Raw genomic sequence first — 16528 nt, 5'->3', positions numbered from 1 at the left:
GGTGATTAGACGATAGAAGGGAAGCTTCCGGAGTTCAAGTCATAGTATAGTTTTGCCCTGGGTCGTGGTTATGCAAATGTGTTTACTTTGTGCTAATTCATCAAGGTGTACACTTACAATGTGGGCACTTTTTCTGGATGTGTGTTGGATTTCAATAAAGAGTTTATTTTTTAAAAAGTCAATCACGACTCTAAATAACCATAATGAAAAAAACAGTAGGTAACGTTTAAAACTGAAAAATAAGAGCATGCTATGTGTCAACTATACTTCAATAAAAACAATTTTTAAAGAATAAAAGCATGTTAAAGATATAGTAGTAAAACCTAAAGAATCAGTTTATATTGTACACCTAAAACTACTATAACACTGAATGTTAACTAACTGGAATTAAAAATAAAACTTAAAAAAAAAAAAAGGAATCCGTTTAGAAGACTGAAAAGTGACTATCCTGGAAGAGTAGGGAATGGAGGTGGGGGATCAAGGGACACTTTTTTTTAAACAAGCCTGTACTCTTTAAACTGTGTAATATATAACTTGAATAAGTAAGCAGATGTGGGGCACCTGGGTGGCTCAGTCAGTTAAGCATCTGATTCTTGATTTTTCCTCAGGTCATGATCTCATGGTGCATGAGTTCAAGTCCTGCAGTGGGCTCTGTGCTGACAGCACGGAGCCTGCTTGGGATTCTCTCTCTTTCTCCCTCCCCCCCGCCCCTCCCCCCCTCAAAATAACTAACTAAATGATTTTTCATAACCATAATGAGACATTTGGTTAAAGATAGCATCATATACATTTCTCTCTTCTCCCACCTGATGGCCCAGCTAAAAAATAAAGAATGACAAATAATGGCAAAGAGAATGAGAGAGGTACCATCAGTATACAAGCGACTTTAAACAATTTCTGGAAAATAAAAATCTGAAGCACATGTGGCAGGGTGCATACAAGCCTAGGGTGTACTCAAAGAAGGCTACAATCCATGAAAAACTTAACTGAGGAAGTCACTTTGTGCTGTGTATGTGGAAGGTCCCAAGCTATATAAGAGCAACTTTCCTACTGGCTACCTGGAAGCTAAGCTGGGCACTTGACCAGCAGCTTCCATAAACCCCATCCTATGTAGAGGGCTCTCAGTTTGCTTCCTAGTGCTCCCCTCTTGAAAACATTAACAGTGAATCAAAAACCATCAGATATACAAGGAAAGCCTATGACTTTCCCTAATACCCTTCTCCATGTATCTGTTCAGGGAAAACACCAGATAACTGAGTCTTCTCTTTCAAAAACAGAGACAGCTGATTATTGTCGGGTATGGTAATTATGTTCTATAAAGCCACTGTGAACACTGAATCAGCAAATACTGGAAGCACTGTTCCTAGAAGAAATACAGGGTTAGGCTCCTTTGGGCCCCGGATCATAAAAATTTTCACCAACTGATCAATATAACCTTGTTTTATGTGTGTTTCTCTTTAAGGACACCTTATTTACTACATATCATTGATTCGTTAACATAGAATTCTCAGCCAACAGCAGAATTTAATTCACATCTGAATGAGGCTTATCTAACATATGTGTTTTCTTTATCAGGCACAACACAGCCTTGCACTTAGAAACACTGGCCAGGGGGCACCTGGGTAGCTCAGTCGGTTAAGCATCAAACTTCAGCTCGGGACATGATCTCACAGTTCCTGGGTCCGAGCCCTGTGTCGGGCTCTGTGCTGACAGCTTGGAGCCTGGAGCCTGCTTCGGATCTGTCTCCCTCTCTCTCTCTGCCCCTCCCCCACTCATGCTCTGTCTCTCAAAAAATAAAATAAAATAAAAAACCCACAAAACACTGGCTAGTACTTCAGGCCAACTCTTGGGGGCCATTTTAAACAGCAAAGTTGACAACAAAAAGCACAAAAATGCAAAAAACACGGACTACACAGACCACAAAAAGAGCATTTGTTTATAGTACGAAAGCTGAAACAAGGCAGAGAACATCATCACCTTGTTGGAGCTCAACTGGGGATGCACACATTGGGCAATTCAAACTTTTTGATGCTTTGTGCATGTCCACAAATACTGCAAAAGCACCACAAGTATTGATTCTGGAATTACAAACAAATTGTAGTGAGTAGGTGAATTTACAAATAAGATCAACCATATCTGTCCTAGAGATGGGTGGTGGTGACGGTTGCACAACAATGCAATTGTACTTAATGCCACTGAACTGTACACTTAAAATGGTTAAGACTGTAGTTTTGTTATACACATTTTATAATAAAAGAGTGTAACAACTGTGTGATTAAGTGATTCTTAATTTGTACTAATTGGGTTAGGCGAGGCTTTTCTCTTTTTCTGCACACTAACTGTAAATACTCCACCTTCAGATTATACTAAAAGCCAGATGATCATCTTTATACTTTTCAGTTATACCTGTTATCGGAATACGAGGCTCTTTTGCCCTTCTGCTTGCTTGCTCGCTTCTAGATCTATTATTATTCATTTCCAACTGAAGCAAATTGTTCTGGGTATTAACACTTTTTGGCAGTCACTATAGTTGTTCTGAATACATGTTCAATTAATCATGCCCCCTCCTGCCACCAAATTCCTACTTGTTGAGTTTTAGCATAGTATCAGAGAACAAAATTTGCAATCATCCCAAAGAAGAATTAAGATACTCCTCTCTTCTAGCTACCATTTCTGTATGAGGTTAGATTTTCTTCATAAACTTCAACTGAAACAGTATACGGACGCAATTTGAATGCAGAAGAATGTATGAAAAATCCAGCTACCTTATATTAAGCCAGATACTAAAGAGATTTGCAAAAATTAAAACAATGTCACTCTTCTCAGTAACTAGCTTTGAACAATAGAGTCTCTTTTCATAAAAATGTTATTTATATTAAACATAATAGGTCTGTCATTACTTGAAGTGAATTAATAAATACTTGAACTTTTTTAGTGTTAACTTCTAGTACAGTAAATATCAACATATATAACCCATGTAAACAAACACTTTTCGGGAGTCCTCACGTTAAGAGGTCTAAAGGCAACCTGAGGCACAAGGAGCAGAAGGACTGTTCTCCCCAGCGCAGCTGTGCACAGCCACTAAGCCTACTCGGAGGACCATGTGGAGGCCTGGAAAACTGCTTTGGAGGAAATTCTGAGGGACAAGACCCAGGATACAAAATTATGACCAAAAATATATCGAAAAAACATGCATATAAATATGGAGAATATACAAAAATAAGAATGGTATTCAGAATATGGTCATTGTGGTATTTTTTTCCTCTTCCAACTCTCCGAAGGCCATCTTCACCCACACAAAAAGTTGTGACTAAAATTTATGACCATTAATCTAAAGTCGCAAGAAGTGGAACACATCCCAGGATGAAGTACTATGGTTTTATCATTCTTACAATCAATGACAAATGATAAACGAGGCTCCAGATCCAATTTTCCCCTTCTGGCTCCTTCAGTGCAGGAGGCAGGACACAGATGTGAGGAGGTTAACGACAGTCAAGGCACAAAGGCACAAGTGCACAGTAACAAGTTGAGAAGACAATAGTGGAAAAGATAGTTCAATAATTTTCTGAAAGAGAACAGAGAAAACTGTAACCAGAAACAACATGATTTGTCCAAAGGGCTCCAGATGGGCTTCAAACTTAGGAGGTTCTGAGAAATCACAAGCAACACTGGAGCTACTAGTAGGGCTAATTACAAGGTCAAAAGCTGTATACACAATGTCTACTGCTCCCCAACCCAGCCAATAACCACTGGTTCCTTCTACTTTTTTTTTTTTTTTTAACCACTGGTTCTTTAGAGGCTGCAAATTTATTCTGTGGAGAAGATGATGAGGTTCTGGACTCAAGGTGAATGGGCCCAGCAGAGGACAGGAATGAAGCATGGACATGAAACAGAAAATGAAGGGTCAGACTGCCACAGAGGGGTTGGACCACCAGCTCCTCCCAGGCAGAAGAGAGGATTCTCATTTAAAGAAATGAAATGGCCCCACGAGAAGAGATCTAAAGACTGGGGTCCTCCAATAAAAGCACCAGACAACTTCCAAAACGAAAGCTCTGTGGTCAAACATATCCCTATGCGTGCAAACTCAGCTTCTGATCAGCTTCTGAAGGCTCCAACTTAAATACAAACAGATAACCAAAGATTACCAGATTCCAAAGAAAGTCTCTGTATGAAAGACAGTTACCAAGAAAGAATCCCAGAGAAAAGAGATACAGTGCAGGGAGCAAATTCTATTTAAAAAAAAAAAAAAAAAAAAAGAGGAAAGTCTTTACTATCCTCACAGGGTGTTAACAGAAGAAATAGCATTCATGACCCCAGAAATGGATGCTATACAGACAAATAATCAGTGCACAAGAAAGCTGGGAGGAGGAAGAGGGCATACATAGGGACACACATACACACAAATTTAACAGAAAGCTGGGAAAATGAAATTAAAGACATCCCCCAGAAAATAAAATAGAAACACAGAGAATTTTTTTTTCCCCAGAAAAAAATCAAGGTTCTTTTCCAAGAGATCTTACTAATCTCTGATTAATAAGAATTACAGAATAAAGACTTTTATTTTTTAATTTTTTTTTTAACGTTTATTTATTTTTGGGACAGAGAGAGACAGAGCATGAACGGGGGAGGGGCAGAGAGAGAGGGAGACACAGAATTGGAAACAGGCTCCAGGCTCTGAGCCATCAGCCCAGAGCCCGACGCGGGGCTCGAACTCACGGACCGCGAGATTGTGACCTGAGCCAAAGTCGGACGCTCAACCGACTGCGCCACCCAGGCGCCCCTGGAATAAAGACTTTTAAATAATAAATAAAATGAGACAATTCTCCAGAACTGAAAGACAAGAATCTCCAAATTGAAAGGGTCCAATAAGCAGCCAAGAACAATGAATGAAGACCAACTCCTTGGAACCTCACTGTGAAATTTCTGAACAGCAAGGAGAAATGTGAAGAGTCTAAAAAGCTTCTAGAGAGGGGAAGAAAAAGTCACATACTTAAGCCACTTACATTGTTATACTCTAACCTCTGCAACTACCAAGATATGAAATCTCTTTATGACCTTAACTTTGAGTTTCCCACTTTCTAATCACCTCCTCTATGGTTCCCACCCACTCAATCTAGAACTCCAACCAATAACTGAGACCCCTGGGTGGCTCTGTGGGTTAAGTGTCCGACTCCTGGTTTCAGCTCAGGTCATGATCTCACGGCTTCATGGGTTCACACCCCACATCTGACTTTGAACTAGTAGTGCAGAGCCTGCTTGGGATTAGCTCTCTCTCTGCCCCTCCCCCATTTGCACTGTCTCTGTCTCTCTCAAAATAAATAAATAAACTTAAAAAAAAATTAGAACTCCAGTAACTATTTGAACTCACCAGGATCCATAATCCACTGGTCCCACCATCTTCTTATGGATTGTCTTCCCACTCAAGTTATTTCCTATTCAAATCTGTAGTCCTTCATTGTAATCATTCCCTTAGATATTCCAAATCAATGCCCTTGCTCTGTTCCCATTTCACTACACTTAGTGTGACAAAAACCCCAACCATCTACAAATGCCAGGCTTGTGTCTGGGGTACCTGGATGTTGCTGGAGAGTAACTTCCAGCCATGGTGCCTATTCCCACTTTGAATCCATGATCGCTAACTTCAGGGAAGCCTTAAGGCTGCCTGGCAATTCTTCTAGTCCGTTCACTCTCCTGCTTGCCTGGTAATTACTATAACCTCTCACATGTCTAACACCTCCTGTCTCCTTGATAATCACACTCTTAGCTGATGATTTTGCTTTCCATTTTACTGAAAAAATAGCTGTGATGAGAAGAAAACTTCCACAGGCTCCCATACCACCATACAGAGTCCCTCACCTGTACCTATACGAGTATCCTCTATCTTTCTCCTGTTTCTATGGAACAACTGTCCACATCAAGGCCAACGCCTCCACCATCTCCTCTTATTCACTCAAATATCTCTCTGATAGCACCATCTTCCCTTTCTGTCAGATTATCCCCATTAACTGATAAACATGTTGGTATTTTGCCCATCCTTTAAAAAACAGTTTGGCCTGACAGCTCCATGTAGCTACCCTTCTGTATCTTCATTACATGGTGGCAACATAAATCTATACAACTGTTACAATTCAGAAGACTGTATGTCAAAGGAAAAAGATGTATAATTTAAAAAATAGCAAAAACTTGCTTAATTTTGATGTCCAAAATGAGAGTTCAAAAGGTGCCCAGAGGGGTGCCTGGGTGGCTCAGTCGGTAAAGCGGCCGACTTCGGCTCGGGTCATGATCTCGCGGTCCGTGAGTTTGAGCCCCGCGTCGGGCTCTGTGCTGACAGCTCAGAGCCTGGAGCCTGTTTCAGATTCTGTGTCTCCCTCTCTCTGACCCTCCCCCGTTCATGCTCTGTCTCTCTCTGTCTCAAAAATAAATAAACGTTAAAAAAAATTAAAAAAAAAAAAAAAGAAAAAAAGGTGCCCAGATACAAGATGTTATACAAATGTTACAGCATTTCCTTAACAACTAAGGAAAAAATTCCATTCACAACAGCAAAAAAAATTTTAAATACCCTGGAATGAACTTAAGAATTATGTAAAACTATTCACCTACTCAATAAAATTTATTTCTAACCCCCTTGAAAAAGAATTATGCAAAAACTTAGGTGAAAAAAATTACAAACTCTGAAAACAAAATTGAGACACATTTCATATTCCTGTATAGAAAGGTTTGGTATCATAAAATAGCAAATTTCCCCCAGATCAGCTTACAAATTCAGTTAATTCCTATCAAAATTGATCTTACCGAATTTCCACTAAGACTATTTTTGGAACATGGCATCTTGATTCTAAAGTTCATTTAACACAGCAAATGGCAAGAAGAGATATTAAGTTTTTAAAAAATAATAATCCGTGGGAATGCAAGATGGTGCAGCCACTCTGGAAAACAGTATGGAGGTTCCTCAAAAAACTAAAAATAGAACTACCCTACAACCCAACAATTGCACTACTAGGCATTTATCCACGGGATACAGGTGTGCTGTTTCGAAAGGACACAGGCACCCCCATGTTTACAGCAGCACTATCAATAATAGCCAAAGTATGGAAAGGGCCTAAATGTCCACCAATGGATGAATGGATAAAGAAGATGTGGTATATATATACAATGGAGTATTACTTGACAATCAAAAAGAATGAAATCTTGCCATTTGCAACTAGGTGGATGGAACCGGAGGGTATTATGCTAAGTGAAATTAGCCAGTCAAAGAAAGACAAAAATCATATGACTTCACTCATATGAGGACTTCAAGAGACAAAACAGATGAACATAAGGGAAGGGAAACAAAAATAATAAAAAAACAGGGAGGGGAACAAAACAGAAGAGACTCATAAATATGGAGAACAAACTGAGGGTTATGGGAGGGGTTGTGAGGGGGGGATGGGCTAAATGGGTCAGGGGCACTAAGGAATCTAATCTTGAAATCACTGTTGTACTATATGCTACCTAATTTGGATGTAAATGTAAAAAAAAATAAAAAATTAAAAAAAAAAAAAGAATAATCCTCAGAGCACTTAACCTACTCTAAAACATCCAAACGTACAATTCAAAGCTGCCATAATAAAATTACCGTAGTATGGGTACAAGACTAAATAAATAGATCAGACATTAACCAAAAGACATATACAGGAATTTGGTAAGTGATAAAGCAGGTATCTTCAACTGGGGGAAAGAACAGATGATCCCAGGACAAGTGATAAACCACATGGGGGAAGAAAAACTAAAGCCCTACACTTCATACCAATCCCCCAAAATATATACCAAATGAATTAAACATTCAAATGGGATCCACAGGACTATTTGAAGAAGATACAGAGCCATTTTTTACATCTTGGGGCAAAGTAACTAAACCTTTCTTACCAAGTCATGAAACTCAGATTAGACATGAAACTCAGACAGATCAGACTGATGTATGAAACATATAACGGGTTTAAATCATTAAGATTTAAACGGGAAAAGAAAAATGGATAAAGGACACAAATAGGAAACTTATTTTAAAAAGAAAATATGAATGACAAAAATACATGAAAATATCAATCTGTTACCAAAAAGAAGCTTGCAAAAAAAATACATTTTTTTTTTGTCCATCAGATAAAAATGATCTATGTAGTATTAGTAAGGGTGCAGAAAAATGGATACTTTCATTCACTTTGATAGGATAATAAAATGCTGTAAAATTTTCTCAAAAGCAATTCACCAGTACCTATTACAATATCAAATATTCATCCTTTTTGACCTGGATATCCACTTGTAGGAATTTATCCCACAGAAACACTTAAGCAGAGTAGAGAGTTAAGAAACTTTCACTGCAGATGCTTACAGTAGCAAAAAATCAGAAACCACTCAAGGCCCACTGACAGGGATAAACCACAGCAACAGCACACACGTGTAAGATAGAATGTGTCAGATCTATGAGCACTGAGATCCAGACACAATCAGATATGTTGCTAAGAAAGTTACCATTATTAAAAAAAAAAAAAAAGTTACCATTATATCCATGAGTCTCTTTTTGTTAAAATAAACAAAAAATTAGTATCTATATAAAATACTGTGAGAATCTACACCAAACAAGTGATCCTCTTTGAGAAGAGAAATTTCAAGGAACTTGTACTTCCTACATAATGAATTTCCAGACTATAGAAATATAAATATTACATTTTCTAGGATTCTGGGTGATACCTACAGTAAGGGGGTGGGGATCGAGTAAAATAGTTTATTTATTTTAATTTTTTTTTAACGTTTATTTATTTCCGAGACACAGAGAGATAGAGCATGAGAGGGGGAGGGGCAGAGAGAGAGGGAGACACAGAATCCAAAGCGGGCTCCGGGCTCTGAGCTGTCAGCACAGAGCCCGACGTGGGGGCTTGAACTCACAAACCGTGAGATCATGACCTGAGGCGAAGTCGGTCGCTCAACCTACTGAGCCACCCAGGCGCCCCTAAAATAGTTTAATTCAAAGTTAAAAAAAAAAAAAAAAAAGAAGAAGAAGAAGGAAAACTTTAAATTAAGTCACTCTGCTAGTCAGATTCAAGCTTTTTTGGCAAGAGAACCTACCAGATGTAAATACAGTAGGCCAAACTACAGCTAAGGAAAAAGTGAGAGGGTCTGTCTGGCCCATTCCTCTTCCAACCCACCATCTGCCCGTGTGAGGAAACTGGCCAAGCAACCACCTAGAATTGTGGAGACTAAACTCAAGAAGTCTTGAGTTTCAGAAAGCTCTACTCAGGGACAGCAAGGCAAGACCCTCCTCCGCTCATGCTGTTCATGGACTCGAAAAGCAGCCCAGGGATCTTCATAACAAGGAGTACTGACCATGGATATGTCACCAAGTTGAGATGGAACGTGAACAGGCAAACTTTTGGTTCAAGTCTGTACTTAATATTCCAGTTAGTGTGGACCTGGGCTTCCAGCCTTCTTCAGCTCCCAGCACTCATGGAAAACAGGAATATCTGGAGGGCACCCTGCAGCAGAGGCTGCTTCCAGACGAATAACTGGCCCCTGGCCCTGCTCCAGCAGCCCCGGGCATGGTGGGCTGCAGCATCAATGCCATGACACGTCGGTAATGCTGTCATGGCATATGTATCAGGAGGCTCTGGTGCAGGGAAAGCATTTCTTTAAAAAGCTTCCTTCAAAAGTATCATTACAGGGGCACCTGGGTGGCTCAGTCGGTTAAGCGTCCAACTTCAGCTCAGGTCATTATCTCATGGTTCACAAGTTCCAGCCCCACATCGGGCTCTCTGCTGACAGCTCAGAGCCTGAAGCCCGCTTCTTCAGATTCTGTGTCTCCCTCTCTCTCTGCCCCTCCCCTGCTCACATTCTGTCTCTCTCTCTCTCTCAAAAATAAACATTAAAAAAAATAAAATAAAATAATGAAGTATCATTAATATCATTCAACATATATTTACTAAGCACCTACTATGTGCCAAACGCTGTTAAGTACAGCTATCTGCCCTGCAGACCAGAGAGGGAAGATGGGTAAATAAGCAGTTCCCATAAATGTAAACTGTGCTATCTGAGGGGAAGTACCAAGAATTTTAACCTGAGTCCCATACCTGGGAAAAGGGAGTCCATCAACAACTCCTTCCCAGAAGAAGTGGTTGCTACACAAAAGTGTGAAGTGCATTTCAGGCAGAGGAAATAGCAGGCATAGAGACCCAAATGCAAGAAGTCAAAGAAGCAAAACAGGTTCTGTATTGCACATGTGGAACATGTGGAGGGAGTCAATTCAGGAGTTTTAACAGGTGTATTTTTGATAAATACAGAATGCAGTTGAGCAGAAAGCCAATCATCACAAAAGTTAGGAAAGCATATGCCTTCCTGTACAACAGCCAATCAAACCTAGGCTATGAGAAAAGTTTCTTTGGTGAAATGAAGAAACTTCTTGGTCATAAAATCTACAAAAATAGACAACACTCATGATTTCCAAGTACTGTGAGCTTATACATTAAGTTCCAAACAATTTTTATTCTGGTGGCAGAAAGAATATTAATCTGGTGGCAGTTCTTAGAACAAAACACTACCCACTTTGGCAAAAGCCAATTCGAACACTCAATGTAATACTACATTTAAAGACATGAGAAAGCAAAGGAACTCCCAGAAAATTAGTATGTAAGTTTCTTGTTCTTAAAAACAATATTTCATTAGCTCAGAAATTCGCTCAAGTAATATATACATTCTCTTCCTCTCTCACATGGAACTGAACAAAGCAAGTATCATAACAGAAATTAAACTTAATATTTACCTCTCTTCCTGTAAGGATGTGTCTTGCCAATTTCACTTTTGCAAAATTCCCCTTGCCGATTGTTTTCAACAGTCTGTAGTTTCCGATGTGAGGTTGTTCATCTGCACAGGAAGCTATAGAGTTTCTACACCGAGCTCCAGAGCGCCCAGTGCGAGAGGTAACTTCTTGCCGCCCATCTCCATGTGACGTGTGCTACAATATAACATACATAAAAATAAGGAAATGAGAGAACACATGGTACCTGCCAAGTTTTAAGAGCCCCTAGTTGAAGAAACAAAACACCACTGCTTTAATTTTAATCCTAACGTATCTAGCACTTTAAAGGAATTTGCCCACGATATAAATTTATGAGGAAAACAAGCAAATGCCAAGAAGAAAAATATCATCAAGGGTTGAAGTGGGTGTTCAGAAGGAAATGAGATATTTTTTGTATGTCGTTGTAACATAAAATAGGAGTAACAAGGCTGCCTTATAATCATAAAGAATGTAACTTTTCCATAGCTATTAAATGCACCAGCACATATGATCCTTCACCAGATGAGGATACTTTTGTGATTTATTCACTGCCACATCACTACTTAGTGAGAAATCCAAAGAGAATATAATTTAGGAACTGGAACACAGCAGTATATAAAACAAAGTCCTGTCCCACGAGGGAAATGTATCAAGTGGTTTTACTATTTACACAACAAAAATACAGTCACTAAAATTGTACTAGCCACAATTTGGTTTAAAAAAGCTTGTGTAATGTAAATGTATTTTCTAATTTACATGTTTTGTAAATTCAGCTTTTCATACATTAAGTTTTCTAGCGTGAGACAGTTAAATGGAGAAAACATTAACTTACATCCAAGTCAACTGTCTTCTATTACACATAAAATAGGAATATTAAAAGAATCTTAAGATTCATAGGCATCCAAAGTTTGTACCTTTGCTTATGTTACTCTTACTCCTCAATCTACTTATAATTAAAGAGTAATTTCTTAGCATCAACCAGATGTAACCTTCAGGAGGACAAGGATTTTTGTCTGTTTTGTGCATTATCAGATATTCCTAGAACTTGGGAGCAGTGACTGACACAGAGTAGCTGTGCCATACATTGTTGCTGAATGAATGCTAAATGAATTCAAGGCCTTGTGTGATCTAATCCATTCCTCCTTTCTGGCTATATCATCCACTCTTCTCTAGGATGGTCCTAGTCCCTCAATTTGAATGCCCTTTCTTCTCTTCAAACCTAAGATTCCTACTCATCCCCTTATGTTTGGATCATTTGTCACCATCTTTATGAAGCCTCCTGTGACTTTTCTTGCATCTAATCAGTTTCTTTTTCTTCTCCTTTGGGTTCCAGAGGTACTTTGTATCTATCTATATTATGCTACTTTGTTGTGGACAATACTATTAGCCACCATATTAGCTCTTTTGCTTCTGAGTTTGTGGAGGATCCCACTGATTTCACAGAGGAACTCAGACCCTCTTCCCTCATTTGAGTTGGCCCAGCCATGTCCCTAAGTTTAGCCAATGACATACAAATGAAAATGACATGTCATTCCCATGCAAAAGCATTATTTGTCAGTGTTTGACTTCAGCCATCTTTTGCTCTCCTGAATCCTAAGCATTGCCCAAAGACAGAAGCCCTCAGGGCCAAATTATCCTGGACAGGGAGATCAATCTTCTTAGAGCCAACAAGCCCTCAGGCAAACTGTTTAAACAAGGGTTTTTACTGTGTTAAACCACTAAGATTTTGATTGTGTATGTTACTACAGCATAACGCAACCTAAACTAATACACTTACGCAAATAAACAATCATAATACAAAGCCAAAAGAAACCTGCATTTCCCTGTTAGATTATAAACTCATACAACAGATTTAAATATCTGTTAAATTTGTAATATCTGTTAAATTATAATTTGTTAAATTACAATAGGGTTAAATTTAGTATATTAGTAAAGTATACTAAACTTCAGTATATTTAAATTGTAGTATCTGTAAATTTGAAATATCTGTTAAACTGTAATTTGTTAAACTACAATAGGGTTAAACTAAGTATATTTAGTTTGGTGTTTCCTTACATAAAGTCCTTAAATTAAAAAATCTGGGGGGGGGGGGTGCCCGGCTAGCTCGGTGGGAAGAGCACACTACTCTTGATCTCAAGGTTGTGAGTTTGAGCCCCAAATTGTGTAGAGATTACTTAAAAATAAAATCTTTAAAAAATAAATCTGGGGTGCCTGGGTGGCTCAGTCGGTTAAGCCTCCGACTTCGGCTCAGGTCATGACCTCACAGTTTGTGAGTTTGAGCCCTCCATCGGGCTCTATGCTGACAGCTCAGAGCCTGGAGCCTGCTTCAGATTCTGTCTCCTTCTCTCTCTGCCCCTCCCATGCACGTGCTCTGTCTCTCTCTCTCTCAAAAATAAATAAACGTTAAAAAAATTAAAATAAATAAATCAATCTAACTTGGCCATCAAAAAGAATGAAATCCTGAGGCCCCTGGGTGGCTCAGTTGGTTGAGCCTCCAACTTCCGCTCAGGTCATGAACTCACGAGCCCCACATCGGGCTCACGTGATTTCACTCATGTGGGATTTAGGAAACAAAACAGATGAATACATAGGAAGGGGGGAAAAAAGGAAGAAAAGCAAGCCATAAGAGACTTTTAACAATAGAGCAAACAAACTGAGGGTTGATGGAGGAAGGTGGGTAGTGGATGGGCTAAATGGGTATTAAGGTATTAAGGAGGGCACTTGTGATGAGCACTGGGTGTTATATGTAAATGATGAATCACTAAATTCTACTCCTGAAACCAGCATTATACTATATGTTAACTAGCTAGAATTTAAATAAAAATTTGGGGGGGGACATCTAATGTATTTAACTTAAAAAAAATTCTCTCAAAACAGACACAAATTATTTATCAGGGATATACTGGCATATAGTTTTCTAGTAGTGTCTTTTTCTAGTTAAACCTGATTTCTTAAGTAGGCATCTCAAATTTCAGGTTTGTGCTTTACCAGAAAGATAGAAAAGCAAACCCGGAACCATATTTAACTATGTTAAAAAAATTAAAGATTATTTTTGGGGGGTGTATGTGTGTCTAAGGTATATTCTAATTTGTGTCTTGGTCATATAATAAATTATATGGTTCTTACATATGGACACATTTTCAAGAGCTAGTATGTATAACATAAAATGGAATGTATTTCCCATTTATTTTTCTTACTGCTTCTTATGTTAGTGTTGATACAGCCCTGTAACAGTTATTAGAGCTTCTACTTGGCTTTCATTTTATTCATCCCATGCTTCTATCAATGGCCCTAAAGAAAAATTGTTTCTAGGGGAGCCTGGGTGGCTCAGTCAGTTAAGCATCCGACTCTTGGTTTCAGCTCAGGTCATGAGCTCAGTTAATGAGTTTAGGCCCTGCGTCAGGCTTTGTGCCGACACCATGGAGCCTGCTTGGGACTCTCTCTCTCTCCTTCTCTCTCTGTCCCTCTCCTACTCTCTCTCTCGAAATAAACAAACTAAAAAAAAAAATTAAGAAAAAAGAAAAAAGTTTCTAATCTTATACCACTCAATGTGCTAAACAATTAACGAAATAATTCTGAATTCTTTACTATTAGCCAATTATTTCATGCATAAGGGTTTTTTTTTTTTCTCCCTATGGAGCCAGTAAACAACCCAAGGGTAAAAAAGGAAAAATGTTATAGAATTCTTCAGTATTCACATTACATTTTGTGGCAGCACTAAGCATGTTAACAGGTACCCTAAGCTGTTAAATTCAAGTCTTAAAGATTAAAGGAGCCCTGAACCTTCTCTTTCCCATGGAGTTGAGCTGATACCACTTCATCCACCAGAAAATTAGAATATGTACACTGCTACTGAAAATAACCAGAAGCAAACCAAAGACAGGAGATTATTAACAAATTTATAAAGCATCCATTTGCAAACTAAAACCTTTACTGCAGAAAATTTAAATTTCCAGGTAATATGCTAGAGAATGGGGCAAACATTATAGTTATATACTCAATATCCATTTCTCCCTTCTTCATTACCAAGAGAAGCTGGCTGGGTATTTGATGAGGCAACAAGACCAACTAAATAATTGTTTTCTCAAACGTGTCTGTAGCTAGGGGCACCTGGGTGGCTCATTCGGTTGAGCATCTCGGTTCTGGCCGGTGCTCATTAATGAAAACATACCGGTGGGGGGCAGGACAGGGGCAGTTCTGGGAAAACTTTTTGTTTCTCACAAAGGGCCACAGATACACTAGTACAGTCCCTTCTTTCTCTTTCCTTCAATGCAACCATAACTGCAGATGTATAAGTTATCTTGCAGCCAAAAGGTCTCAAACACGAAAGAAAATTTTTTGTTTTTATTTTAAGTAGGCTTCACACGCAGCACAGAGCCCAACGTGAGGCTTGAACTCACCATCCTGAGATCAAGAGCTGGAAGCTTAACCGCCTGAGACACCCAGGCACCCCAAGAAAATAGTATTTTTAAAAACCACCAGCTCGGGGCGCCTGGGTGGCTCAGTCGGTTGAGCGGCTGACTTCGGCCCAGGTCATGATCTCACGTCCGTGAGTTCAAGCCCCGCGTCGGGCTCTGTGCTGACAGCTTGGAGCCTGGAGCCTGTTTCAGATTCTGTGTCTCCCTCTCTCTCTGACCCTCCCACATTCATGCTCTGTCTCTCTCTGTCTCAAAAATAAATAAACGTTAAAAAAAATTAAAAAAAAATAAAATAAAAACCACCAGCTCTGGGGTGCTTAGGTGGCTCCAACTTTGGCTCAGGTCATGATCTAGAGGTTGGGAAGTTTGAGCGTTCCATCAGCTTGCTGCTGTCAGAGTATAGCCCGCTTGGGATCCTCTGTCCCCCTACCTGCCCCTCCCTGCTCTCTCAATCTCTCCCAAAAATAAATAAAATCTGGGGCGCCTGGGTGGCTCAGACTCTTGATTTCAGCTCAGGTCATGATCTTACGGTCTTTAGGATTACAAGCCCCGTGCTGGGCTTTGCACGGACAGTGCAGAGCCTGCTTGGGATTCTCCCCCCGCCCCCGTCCCTCCCCCCCCCAATAAATAAATATTAAAAAAAAGTATTAAAAATATATATATATTTTTTTAAAATAAATAAAAACCACCAACTTCAATATTATACTGCTGAACCAAAGCTAGAAACTATGTATGTTTCTTTTGTGAGAAAAGCAAACCCCTATTTGGTTAAGCCATTATGTTAGAGTTCATTACTTTCAGTCAAAGCACTACTGTTACAGAGCTGTATCACAACTAATGTAAGAAGCAATAAGAAAAATGAATGGAGGAGTGACTGGGTGGCTCAGTCAGTTAAGTCTCTGATTATTTCGACTTGGGTCAGGACCCCAGTTTCTTGGGACTGAGCCATATGTCAGCTCAGCACTGAGCACGGAGCCTGCTTGGGATTCTCTCGGAAAAGGAAAAGGAAAGGGAAAAGGAAAGCGAAAAGGAAAAGCAAAAGCAAAAGGAAAAGGGAATAGGAAAAGGGAACAGGAACAGGAACAGGAAAAGGAATAGGAATAGGAAGAAAAAGGAGAAAAAAAAAAGAAAGAAAAAGAAAAATGAATGGAGAATGCATTCCATTTTGTTATGTTCTTTAAAAATGTATCCATATTTGGGGCGCCTGGGTGGCGCAGTCGGTTAAGCGTCCGACTTCAGCCAGGTCACGATCTCGCGGTCCGTGAGTTCGAGCCCCGCGTCGGGCTCTGGGCTGATGGCTCAGAGCCTG

At 39.4% G+C, this 16528-nt stretch overlaps 1 protein-coding gene and 1 long non-coding RNA gene across 7 annotated transcripts in view; one reads left to right on the top strand and one right to left on the bottom strand.

Annotated features, from left to right (window-relative positions):
• Positions 1-10832, bottom strand: part of MARK3 (microtubule affinity regulating kinase 3) — a 90360-nt gene extending 79528 nt beyond the window's left edge. For 5 of the 6 annotated variants that reach the window (XM_040478307.1, XM_040478309.1, XM_040478308.1 and 2 more), the window contains exon 1: positions 10787-10828. The gene's annotated coding sequence lies outside the window, so the exon portion shown is untranslated. Of the gene's footprint in view, positions 1-10786 lie in introns of all 6 variants that reach the window. The other variant, XM_040478314.1, reaches the window with a different exon arrangement.
• Positions 4839-6593, top strand: LOC121032333 (uncharacterized). The gene is made up of 2 exons (XR_005791237.1): positions 4839-6220; positions 6465-6593. It is a non-coding gene; the product is annotated as an uncharacterized LOC121032333 (long non-coding RNA).
• Positions 10833-16528: the final 5696 nt, after the last annotated feature.

The sequence above is a fragment of the Herpailurus yagouaroundi genome, unplaced genomic scaffold, assembly GCF_014898765.1.
Source record: "Herpailurus yagouaroundi ecotype Mexico unplaced genomic scaffold, PumYag 141, whole genome shotgun sequence".
NCBI lineage: Eukaryota > Metazoa > Chordata > Mammalia > Carnivora > Felidae > Herpailurus > Herpailurus yagouaroundi.
The sequence above is the reverse complement of the archived record's forward strand: the minus strand, read 5'-3'. Positions and strand labels throughout refer to the sequence as shown.